Here is a 13,469-nt window from a genome sequence, read left to right as displayed (position 1 = left end):
GTTACCTTATGTTAAGTTGTGGGTCGCGTTGCGTTACTCTTAACAAGTCTGTTTTTCTAACCTTAACCAAGTTGCTCTTTGGCTTAAATCTAATCAGTTTTTTTAACAATCTTTCATCTTGCTTGCTGCAAGCGCAATACAAGACTGATATGAAACATCCACATTCACCGCAGTGGTTTGTAGAAACATTTTTGGCTGGGATCTGAATAATATGTCTGGATAATGTGAAACAACACTATGTTTGACCTGTAGAATTCATAAGCAGGGATGTAAATCAACTAAAATGTAAATCTTACTGCTGACGGCGTCCACTGGTGTTTTTCTTTGAACGAGGCTGTAAGAGCTTGCAATCCCATGTCAAACACACCCGATAGAGTATCCTGCAGATAACCAGCATCACACTTCAAAGACACGGCGCATAACCTCTCAGAGTGAAAAGATAGGATGTCACATGTTGCGGGTGTGAGTGATGAGTCACATTCCTCAAACTCGTCACCGAGCACACCAGAGGCCATGTCCACGTTATTTTGCGAAGCGTACGAATGTAGAACTCACGGTTAAAAGTTTACCATCAACATTGATGTGTTTTAATTTACAAGTACTAAAACGTGAGTACAGTGCTTTTGGAAATGTATTTAGTTACATTTCAGGAGTCACATTGGATAGATCTTTGGTGAGTCTTTTGTCGTCTGGCTGTGAGGGGAAGACTGTCTGTATTTTGGCCACATTACTCACCCTAAATTATCCCAAATAATCCATTTTATACTCTGAAAATTGAAATTAAATTCAGTCAGTCCTCCTTTGAGGGCCTCGCTGAAGACTTTTCGGGGCTCGCTCGTTTTTCCCTTCAGCTAAAAAGTGACCCTGAGGATCATGGGACCCAGTTGGCTGCTTAACCTGGAGGGGTGGGGGCCGCTGATATACTGAGTGCCAGATCCAAGCGGTTCCCAGCGACGTGATTTACAGAGTGAGGGGAGATCTCAAATCAGACTCGGAGCCGTTGAAGTTTACTACAGGCTTTGTTTCCTATCAGCAAGCCGCAGACGCTTCCAAGCAGTCGCTCCTCAACCCCGACGCTGAACACAAACTCTTCAAGTCTCTCCTGTGTTATTCGTGTGTGTGATCCCAATTCGCCCGTAGCCCTTCTCATATATGTGAATTGTAAAGAAAGCTCAAGTGGTTGTTAGTTTTGTCTCTGCAACCAACAACCCCCCCCCCCCCCCCTCCTCCTCCCCCCTCCTCCTCCCGCTCCCCACCACACCGGAAACACAGCGAGGGCAGGGGAACAATATTTCACCGTGCATAATTCATGTTGAGCTCGGCTTTTAACGAGGTGCTAAAAATCCTGACATGTGGCCCGCTCAACACTCAATACCGCAACATAAATTCTTAATACTTTTTTTTATGAACTGCGCCGGTCCGAAGTGTTTATTTATAATAAAAATCTCAAATTGTAACGCACCGACATAACATTGTTGCCCCGCAGCTCATATTGCATACATAAAACGCGAGTCCCGGGGATATTTTTCTTTGTGTGTTGTTGCTTTTTAACATCCGTTTCGGCAGCTCGCCTGTTAGCGATTAGCTTCCGCCGATTGAGAAGTACCAACCGAGGGCACGGACTTTATTCTCATTCATTTAAGGCTGTTTATCTGTAAATGCGCAGAGAATTTGGGCCCTTAAAGTGTCTTAATGCTCCTTGTTTGTTCGTCAGCGGCTCGTCGCATACCTTTTGCCGTCGCCGCAGCACTGAACAGCGTATTGTTTACCAGGCGGCCGTGTGCTGCTTGCCTCTAACCAGGAGGAGTGCGTTCATGTGTGGGTGTGCTATCTCAATACACTGCAATAAAGAAGCTGTTCGCCACTCACATTCCTCGCCTCGCTATCTCTCAGCATGACAGCCACTGAGTAACTGGGAGATATTGTCTGAGCTCATGATAAGTGTGTGTGTGTGTGTGTGTGTGGTGTTGGTGGGGGGAATAAAAATAATCTCCATGTTTCTGGACCATGAAAACGATTTCTCGGGCTACACGCTCACGTCTTTGTCCGCCCGCGAGTCTCTGCGTCTCCAATGCGTGTGGACATGCGTTTCAAAAAGACGAGGTGAATATTGTGACAAGTGTGTCATGGCTTTTGGAAATGGCATGACCTATGAGCAACGCAGCCTTGTTTCAGTGTGGTTCCCACACAGAGAGCAGTTTCTCCTGCGGGTGTCCACCACTGAGCCGCCTGTGAAGGGAGAAGTTGCAAGGATTCATTTGAACAGATAATATTCCCCTGTTCTTTTTTTAATCAGACCCAGGTGGAAAAACATCTGCTTCTGGATCAGAGACATGACACAGGACTCAGTCGAGCCAACCCGTGCATTGTTTTGTGACTTGTTTCTTTTTCATTTCATTTTTCGATTTTCATTTGTTATGGGCTTTAAAAGTATTCTTACAGAGAATACAAATACCATAATAGCATATATATATATATATATATATATATATATATATATATATATATATATATATATATATATATATATATATATATAAAGGCAAATAGACAATAACTTGTATCTCCAGTGTCTATTACTATTTTTGTCTAGGGCTTAACGTCACACCTCACAGTCTTCATCAGTGATTATCAGTTACAGGTTCAGTTGTCACCACATGAAATATGGAACAGTGAAATGATAACAATCATTTTTACCATATTTAAGAAAACTGTAAACAGCCTCAGACAAAACTCTCACGCTCACATTTTCTACTCCAGACCATAAGGCAGCTGCTGGCAGACATCTGTAGCTCCTACACTCATGCAATTATTGTAAGGATTGTGTTACCACACCGCTAGACATCATGTACACATTGTCTCTTTATTGCAATAAATAATATATGCATACATTTATAATATCTGAATGATTTGTTTTTATATAATATTTCCAGACCAAGTCAGGATGTAGCAGCATGAAAGGAATTGAGCGGGCTTGTGTTTTAGTGCTAATTAACACATTTCTTATTTCTAAGAGGAACATTGTGTTGTTTTGTATTTCATCATTTGAAAAAAAGAAACAAACATACACAAGCTATAATTAAAAAACAAACAAATCCGGTCTTAGTCACAAAACTGAAGAAGTACACCTTTTTTTTCTCCAAGCAGAGGTCTTTAAGTTGACTCATTGCTTCAGAACCACCGGCGCCAATTTGATGCCAGCAATGATTTTTAAGCCGAAATACATTTCGCTAAGGATATAATGGACTGCTTATATTGGAATTAAACTCTTCAAAGTCTCCCTAGTATTGAGAAATGTCCCCCTCAGGTTCCTGCGCTCAAGTCCCACCACATCAAACCTCCCGCTTCAGCGCCTTCTGCAGACATGTTATTATTGTGTCATTATCTAGATGGCCGTCAGACGCGCGATAGGAAATAATGAACATCCTGTTAGCATGACTATGCTAGTTGCACATGAAGCTGACCCGGCCTAATTAGTGGATTGATCTGAGCCATGTTGACCAACCGGCACTGACCTTGGGACGGAGCTCCAGCATCTGCTGCCGCGGGTCACAGAGAGGTATTCCCTGCGGAATTCTATTGATCTAGCTGTGTAAATACTGCTATAGTTTGCCGCCTAACACGCTGCAGATGTTTTCCAGGAAATCCCCCTTATACGGCGGCCTGTCAGGATGAGAACAAATTATTATTCAAAACTTGGGCTCCTCCAAAGTCCACATGCTGAAGTCATGCTCAGGTCCCGGCTCACGGTGTTGCCTCCCCACCGAGCCGGTCCGACACTTTACTGTCCCTTTGACTGACATTTATCGTGCGTGTTACAGCGGCCTTTCATGCTTGTGTGCAAACATACAAAACGCGCCGTCTTCCTCTGTCAAAGCCCGAACCCCAAACAAAGAACTTCCCAAAGACATGATGCACCTGCGTGCTGTATTTGCTCCCTCTAACCCCCCATCCCCCGATCCCCGTGGAGCTCAACCGTCACAGCGTCCGGTTGTTTCTGTTGGCGAATTCGCTGTGTGCTCTGTTTTTCCTTCGGCGTCTGGGGGCCGGCTCACTTGGAACCTTCACACGGGGAGCCTGTTTCAGCCACCGCCGGCCATCTGGGGAATGTCTTCGCAGATACTGTGTGAAATATTTGCCTGTTCCAAGTTTTTAGGGTGGGGGAGGGAGATCAAGGAAACACGACGGAGAGCTCATCGACAGAGAGTGATGCGTTTTTTTTTTACTAACTCAATTGAACTCACGAAAGCTTTTATATGTGCAGCTACCAACACCTGGGCATCTGTTTTCATGACACGGCAGTTTTTATGCACAGCCCTGACCATGAAATTACTGAATGGCACATGACATCGTGTGACCTCCCTTGAGTCCATTTACACGCATGATACTTTGCAGGTTGTGCTTCATATCCTCTTTTTAATCAGATTTGGGAGATGATGCTCAGGCCAGGTTTCTGGTCACTGTCTGTTGGTCTTATCACATCACGAGTGAGACAATACAAGTTTTACTTCACACCATGTCTGGCATTGATGTATTTCAGTACAAACTACACATAATCATTGTATCGTGATATTGCAGTTTGAGACAGTCCTGTGCAAATACACAGCAAGAAGAAGCCCGACTCAGCTGTTCACATGGGTCGGATTTCCTTAGAAAAGACCCAGCGAACACAATCTCATAGGAGTTTATCTCGGTTTCTGTGACCAAACCACCCAGATAGCAAAATATAATTTCATCAGGCGCAGTGAAATTTTGGCAGGCAGAGGTTTTGAATCTAAACTGACGCCTGACATTGAAACAAAATTGTAAGCGCCTGCTTTGTATTGAAGAGTTCATGAAGCTGTCTAGTACAAAGAGTTGTCCCGAGTGACACAAATTCTGAAATATTTTTTGAAAACGTTCCCTTTACAGTTAGGGACAACACCATCCTGGTAACATCTAAAAGTTATTCACATTGCATATTAGCCCTTAAGAGAGGTAATAAGGACTTTTAAGAGCCTGAATAAGTCATACAAATGTCAGTTTAACAACGTAATTGATGTTCTTCTTGCTAACAATTCTGAGACTCAACTCAATGAAATCTAACTATCCACATGTTTCTAAAAGTGGCTTTGAATCTATATTACTCATATTTTTTTGTAGTCCTAACCCTCATCACACGTGTCTGCCTCGCATTTCAAAACGAAGCCGACGGTACATCACCTTGGGAGTCCAACCTTGACAGATGAGAGAGAGAGAGAGAGAGAGAGAGAGTTGTTTGTTGGAGTGACTAAGCGGGTGGACAGCTAACCTGTTAGCAGCACAATGTTCAGCATGACCTTTAGGTGTTTTCCTCATTGCGTTCAATACATTGTGAAGATTATGGATTAGAATAATTGACAATGGTGGAACTAAGTTCAATACGATTCGGTTCAATACCAGTGTTTTTTAATTGTATTGAAGTTCTGCTATGTACTATCCGTGCACGGCGACTACAGTATGGTTATGTTATGGTTAGGAACATTTTTAACTTGGTTAAGGTCAGAGAAATATTATAAAATATCTGTCTTGAAGGGCCCATTTGTTGATGGGAGTGCAGACAATGGCTGAAGGCCACAGTCTGTGCTGTGATTACAGATGGAGGAGGAATTAATAAGGAATGTCACTGAATGTTACTGTGCATTGATGAATTTTGATCATGTTGAAATAAACTCTGTGCCACGCTTTGTGAACAAAACACTGATCTCCATGTCTGCATTCTAGTTTAAAGCAAAGGAAGTTCTCCAGGTATCCAAAGCATGTCAGGGTGGACTGCATACAACTTATTCAAACACAAAAGCCCTTGACTAAGTTCATGCAAATAACTGTTTGCCATTTGGTCTCACACACCAGCCCACCTAACCCCCCAAGCAGCCTTTCCCTGAGTAAAGCAGCCACGCAAAGAACATGAGACTAATTTGAAGTCATGCTAGCAATGTGGGCCCGTGCATAGCATTGGCAGTGTGTTTGTCCGTCAGCCCTCCACTTTGCTCCACACTGAAATATCTCAACAACTGTTTAATAGATTTAATAGGCTATGTAATGCCATGACATTTTAGGCAGGCATTCATGGTCCCCACAGGCGGAATTCTTTCTCCAGTGGCAACACCAGGTCAAAGTTCATGTCCAAGTATCCACAAAACTAATGGTTAAGGTTATACGGTTCATTTGTACAGTCATGAGTTTAATGATGATTAAATAATGCTTTGTGTTTGCAAAACAGCCCTGTGGCCACCAGTGGCATTCATGGCTTGATATAAGATGATGATGTAACAGTTGCACAATTAGACAGTTATACACCAATATTTTTCCATCACTTTCCATCACTAAAGTGGTATAAATGTTACAAAATGTGTCTATTGCCATTGGCATTTTTGTCTGCATCCTTGTTAAGACCAACAACAGAAAAAAAGGCTTCTTGCTGTTATTATATTATTATATGTAAGGTCCTGAGGGGAAGTGTAGCGGATGGCACCTACGTTCCAGCCAGAAGGCTCCACCCACTCGTCAGGAGAGCATTGAGATCAGGTGTGGGACGAGACACACCTGATCCTGATCTCCTCGTCAGGGAGGTTAACAAAAAGCCAATGACGGGAGCAGAGCATAGAGGCATGACACGCTTAATTGATACCTGATTTAGTCAGACGTCAGTCAGGATTTGTAGGTCACTGGATAAGATTGTGGCCTCGGAAGAGTTCTGGTTTCCGTTTGTAGTCCTAGTATTGGCCTTTCACGTAAGAGTGAGCTTTGCTTAAACGCAGGTAAAAAGTCCTTAGAGCAAAAACATACGGCCAAAATGCAAACTGGAAACCCACCGTCTATCGTCCGTCAACAGTTTCACTTTTCTTTGATTAAAAAAATGTGTGAACTGGCCAGTTGTGAAACAATCCGGTCGCACATATCGTCTCAACCTCATTGTTACGTCAAAAGTTGCTTATTGGACTGTAAAAGGAGGAAGTCGTATCGCATATTTGCCGGCTCCACCAGAGCTCCAGAAATAAAGCCCCTTTCTTATTGCCACCAGAAAAATAACAAATAGGCATCAGAGACGGGTCAGAAGCTCTGGCTATTAATTATGAGTACATGTTTGTATATAGTTGTTCTGATATTTCACAGGACTTTCTTAACAGCGCTACACTGTGAAATATCTCTGAGAACGTCTCCGTTGCTGCGTTATTGGATTTTTATTTGCTCTTACAATTAGCATCACCACCCGAGCAAAAGGTAAAAGGCCCCATCTCTGGAACCCCAATGCAGTTAGTCTGCCGAAAGGAAAAGTCAATTACAGGTTAGAGAAAGAGACGTTGAGAAGAGAAATAGAAAATCAAACGGGATACAAAGTTTCAAAGGACTAACGATGCGGGATGTCTGTAAGTTCAAGCATTGAAACGAGCGTGAATGGGGCGCCCTGACAGTTTGTCGAGGTGCGTGACACGTCGCCTCCTCGCGACCTTTGTTGCATGTCATCCCATCGCTCCGTGCCGTCTCTGCTGTCGCTCCCCGCTGCCGCTGCCCAGCGGAGTGGAAATGTCACCGAAAATAATCTTAGAAAAACAACTAAGAATTAACCACGACAAGTCAGTGAAGGGCCTCAGAAACTACACACGCACGCATGCACACACACACACACACCACATGTCGTGTCGAGCCATTTGTGTTCGTGCTCTGATGCCCGTCGATACATCTGTGACAACAACTGGAAGCGGCTGTCGTGCGGCATTGCTCTGTATATTGTTCAAATTAGCAGGGCCCTGTATCTGATTTCCAGTTGATGCAGCCACGGGAGGTCGTGGCATATTAATTGGGTTGAGCGCATACGTGTCAAGCAAGATGACTTTGAGTGAGAGCACAGAGAGTCATTAGATGGAGAGCTGTCCGCTAAGTGTGTGTGTGGATAATGTGGCCCTGCAGTCACGCAGCATGATCTGAGCTACAGTGAGTGGCACTGACACACTGTATTAATGATCAATCCACTGATTGGATGATGATTGCCACGGAAGCTCGCATGCAAAAACCTCTCGTATTGATAATTGATGGATTGAGCACTTTTTTTCTTTTTTTTTTTAGTGTGAATTGTGTGAGCCCCTCAATCTGACTAAGCATTACATTCTTGCTAGTTTCAAGTCTTCTTCAAAACAGCCTGATGTTCGTTTATTAAATGATGGTCTCATTTATTGTAAAATAGACAAAAAAGCGGAGTGTACTTTAGGGTGTGGCTACTTTGTGATTGACAGGTATACCAGAGTCATGTATGACATCACTACGTCTCTCCTTTTGCAGTCCAAATATGGTCACTTCCGTTCACCTGAGCTCGTACACAGCGTATGCATAGAACGCGTTCTATGCATACGCTGTGTACGGGGGGAGTTATGGCACAGGGGTGACAGATTCAATGTGTTAGCAAGACTACATTAGACATGCATGGATTTCATGGTTACATGACTGGGCAATGAGAGAGAACTTGTTTATGAGATTTGGTGTTTCATAATTCATTGTAATTGATGGCACCGATGGTATTATTATGAAGGAGGGACAAACGCTCAGAAATCCTTCTTCACTTTGAGGGGAGGTCGGTGAAATATTTAATTTCATTTGAAACTGGTGGGTCGTGCCACCGCCGCGCCGCACCGCGACTTTATTTTAATTTCCATCAGCACGGATTAATAAATTGTATTTGCTTTCTCCGAGCTCTAAAATAGATGACAAATGCATGTGGCGTTCCAAAGTGACACTTCTGGGCCAAGGATGAATCTTACGAAATGAAAAATTGCTCAACAGCATCATCGGCTGCCGTTTGGTGACGGTTTTTTTTCCTCTCCCCTCAGCCCCCAAAAGGCGACCATGCAGCCAATCAATCTTTTGCCTGCGTCCCCTTTTTTTTTTTTTTTTTTGCCCAATGCGATCTGTCACATTTTGACGGCGGCCCCTCGTATTTGGAAACAAATTATGTGTTGAAGTCCAATGGAAAAAGAAAAAAAAGCCGTCCGCTTCTTGTCACACCTAATGAAAATGGATGGCTGGGTAGCGCGAATGGGACCGGACACCTGACAGTCTATTGTCTCTCTCCATCAGTGCACAGGAGTCGGCTCAATCCGGTCGCACATCTCTCCCAGTGGAAATGAAGATGTCCCGTCTAATGGGAAGCATAATGGTTGTGGACAGATGGAAGACATCTCGTTTTAGCCCGATTTCCCCCCCACCCCCCTGCTCGGTAATGAAGGCAGGGCTTGTTGACAGATAAGGGTTTGGTGGAAGAGAAAAAACAGGAGAGAGCCGTGTGTCGCTGCTTCGTCTCCAGGCCTCAAAGAATGTACAGGAGATAGGATAAACCACGCCAGGATCTGGGAACGTGCGTAGGTGTGAATAATGTACTACTGGGGGTATGTGTCGAGGAGAAATAATGGTGGGCTCTCCTGACTGTGCCCTGCCTCAGAACATCAGGTCAATACATGCTCGCCAGGATGAGAGGCCCCTGGCAGGCGGGTCATGTCGCTGGCTGTAAAAATAGCGCCTGGCAATCCAATAGCTCTGATTTATGAAGCATGTCAATACCCAGACTGTAACAATGCTTCGGCCGGGCAGATGATTGGTGGTCTCTCTCCGTTTGACAATAAGCACAGCCTTGCCGTAAGATTGACACTTCGCCCAGCACCATAAACCCATCATCTCAGCTGTAAAAGGACTCAATTACTAATGGCAATAACTCAACTTTTCGATTCTTTTGTTATTTTGGGATGCCTTTTTTTTTCTCTCAGGAGAGGGAACTTTTCTGAACCAAACTTGTAGAAAAACATAAATTTTTGAAGACTTATGATGGCTGTCTTTTAACTTTATTGTCCGCCTGACATGTTTTTACAATTTAGTACTTGATGTTCACACATTGCCGACAGTTCTATCGATGTGATCTCATCCATACTTGTCAATAGAAAAAAATAGTATCTTGAGGTAGAAGGTTTGTGGCTGGATATCTTTGTAAGGCATGATTAAAAATTATAAAATGATGGCGATGTCGTAAATGACGGTGGTTAATGTTGTAACAAGTGGTTAACAGGAAGGTTTAAGTAACACAACTACTAGTTGGAGTAAAAAAACATCATTTATGAGTTATAACATCATACGATTCAATTATGCCTTGGTCAGTAAGAGACATTTTTGGGTTGCACCAACGCCGGTTCCCTGAGTGAAACTCCATCCCGACCTCCCTCGTATGCAGACTTCGTCTCTTAACGCGACATCACCTGACTTCCACCTTTAACCCCGTCATAATTACTACAACCACCAGAGGTTGCCGCCGAACAGTTCCCAACCTCCCTGCTGTGATCCAGTTGACCAACATGATGATAAAGGCCTACTGAGCCAATTAGGAAGTTAATAGAGTCTTACCACCTCAACCATTTGATCGGCTGATAGCTTTCGAAGCAGGTGAACAGAGGCGACAAAAGTAGTGAAGCTACTTTGTACTTTATTACTCGTTATCTGTTTAAAACATATACCTAAACACCTTGCTTTCATTTCTTGTGGTTTGACATAATAAATATCTGCAATAAAAGAAATGCCTCAGAAATAACACAGAAGATGACCAACACGTCTGAAGCTACACAATGCCTTCAAACACATTTGTGATAAAACATCTTTGAGCTACTGTGTTTTCCAGTCAAGCATCCACCCCTTTTTTTATTATTTTGGAGCGGTTTCACATTGTCTGGACACTGCGATACAGCCGTACCCCATGGGGCCCGACTGAAGTCAGGGCTGGGAAATGCTGAGCGGCACAATTGTCATTTATGAAAAATGGAGACACCTAGTAGAGGGGGACAGAAATAGCAGGGGGGCTCTCACACAGTGAAAAAGAGTGGCACATGTTGGCTTTTAGGGGTGTTCCTGCATCTCTGGATGGCTAAGCCATCATCAATCATCAGCGTGTCCTTTTTGTCAAGGTTTGTCTTTACGCACACTGACCCTACCCCCTCAGCCTGAAACATCTGAGGCAGGCAGGAGGAGCAGGGAAGTGGAGACTAGAGGTGCACACTCCAGGGGTGCTGAAGATGTTTTTGCAGTGTATTTCTTACTGAGGTTTCGATATAGACTTTCTCTTACGATATGGGCTTTCTGTAAGTGTGACCGCAGGTCAGAAACTCTGTAGTATAGTTATCCCCAGTTTGTGACTCATGTATTAGCATTATGTTTGAGTCGGCAGATTAAAAATATCATCCCTGGGGATGTTTGAAAAACAGACGGTTGTTCAAGGACTCTGAAGTTGTCCAAATAAACAAAGTAAAATATTCTTTCAAATTCCCACAAACGTTGAGTGCAAGGGTTACTGCCTTTCTGATCAATATGAAACATCCCAAAGCCATGTTAAGTAATGTAACCTACTTAACTATGCTTTAATGCAGTGGTGCTATTTTATAAATTAATTGTTTTCACAAATACACTACATGTAGTATTTTTTTCCCCTATTAGCTTATTTTCTCATTGCACAGCTCCTGTCTTGTCTGTTCCTCAGCTTCAGGAGGGCTGTTTAAGCCGATCCACAGAAGCGCAGGTAGAAAATCCACTGCTTCAATGTCACTTCACTACAACAGTAAGTAATGTATCCTACTTAACTACACTATGACGGTAAATAATGGCGCCTACTTACCTAGGCTTCAATATTTCTTAAATACACTACTACGGTAAGTAATGTAGCCTACTTAATAGGTTAAAATGTCACATACCTATGCTACACGGTAAGTAATGTAGCCTACTACAATGTTACAGAACATTACTGTTTCACATCGGTAACATTGACTACTTAATTATGTTATCTGCAACATGAATATACATATATGTATACTTATTTTAACACAAACACAACCTTTTCCAACTAGTTTTGTTGTTTAAACATACCATCGTTATTTTAAAAGGCAGTTTATGCATCTAGATAGCTGAAATTGACACAAGTTAAACATTAGAGGGTTGAGGGGTACATAGAGCATTTTAGGAGCAATCGACCAAGCTGCGTGTTTGACATTGGGAGTGAGAATATGCTGCAATGTCATAGATTAACCGACTCATTTTAGGGGATTTTGATTGAAAAGAATGGAGCTGAAAGGGAAGTGGAGAAATATGTACTACATGTTACTAATTCATACAGTTTCCCATTCTCACAAGCTCAATAATATATATCAAAAGGACATTTTGGCCACTCCAACTGTCCTTTCCTAAAAAAGATCCTCTAGTGTTCTCTGAGAGGACTATAGAGAAGGAAAACATCTTGATTCCTCCAACAGAGAAGCCTCACCCCATGGTGAGCCGCAGAATGGAGTGGTGGCATCATACCATGCATTATGCAGCAGTGTAAATTAACCCCGAGGAGGGATACTCCATCAATCAAGGGGGGCTGCCTTACAGGGTGCCTGCTAGGGGCATGCAGGAGAGGGGGGGGGCCGTGGAGGGACGGTGGAATGCTGTCAGTGGTTGGTTGCTGTAGCTGGTGGTCTGTCAGATGGAGTGTAATGGAGAGGGAGTCCGAAGTCACCACTAGAATTAGCCACCCACAATTTTAACAGGTGGCCCCGACAGTCATGCGTGGCATGTGGACAGGCTCAGGCAGAGGCGCTGCCGTCTGAACGAATCAAATACTGTACTGTCAGAGTGGAAACTAAACAAGTTGAATAATGTCTGCTTTTTCTAAGCTCAGTCTAAGCTCTATTTAGTGGAGTTGTTCTAAGGAAACATTCTTTTTGTTCGTTGTCCACACAAACATTTAGAGTGTTTAAATCATCTTTATTTTAATGACCTGCTCTCAGCTGTTTACTCAGGGAACTCTGCTACACCGGTGCTTTTAGACCTGCCTGTTGCCGTCGACACTGTGGATCACAGCGTCCTGTTATAATGTCTAACATTGTGGGCATTCCTTCACATGGCTTCAGTCATACATAACTGGAGTTTTTTGGTGAACCAAGACTAACAGACTTCAGCTGTGGCCACAGTTATTTGTCGGGTCCTATCCTCTTCCCATTGTATAAGCTGCCCATGGGGTCCATTTTAAGAAACGCAATCATTGTTTTGCTGATAATGTACAAATTAATTTGCCCTTAAAAGCAAATAGAAAAGTCATTGCAGCCTTTGCTGAACTGTTTAAATTATATCAAAACTTGGGAGGATTTAAACTCTCAATCTTGAATTTACAAAGACCAAGACAATTATGTTTTGACAGCCTGTCACACTGGATGACAGTTAGTATTCTTGAACCTGTATGTTCTCTCAGTCAACCTTTGGAAGGAACCTTGGCATGATTTTGGACAATTCCTCCAAATTCGACAAACATAAGTTCAGTTGTCTCGAGGCTTTTCCAGTCAAGACCTACATCCAAGGTAATGGGCTAACTCTCTGCCGACGATCTCGAGGGAGGTATTTATGATTTTATTACCTTTTCAGACTACTGTAATTCTCTGTCTGTGGGTGTC

This window comes from Clinocottus analis, unplaced genomic scaffold (assembly GCF_023055335.1).
Source record: "Clinocottus analis isolate CAN_PGR_092001 unplaced genomic scaffold, fCliAna1.0.p SCAF_15, whole genome shotgun sequence".
NCBI classification, from domain to species: Eukaryota; Metazoa; Chordata; class Actinopteri; order Perciformes; family Cottidae; genus Clinocottus; species Clinocottus analis.
Note: the sequence above shows the minus strand (reverse complement) of the source record.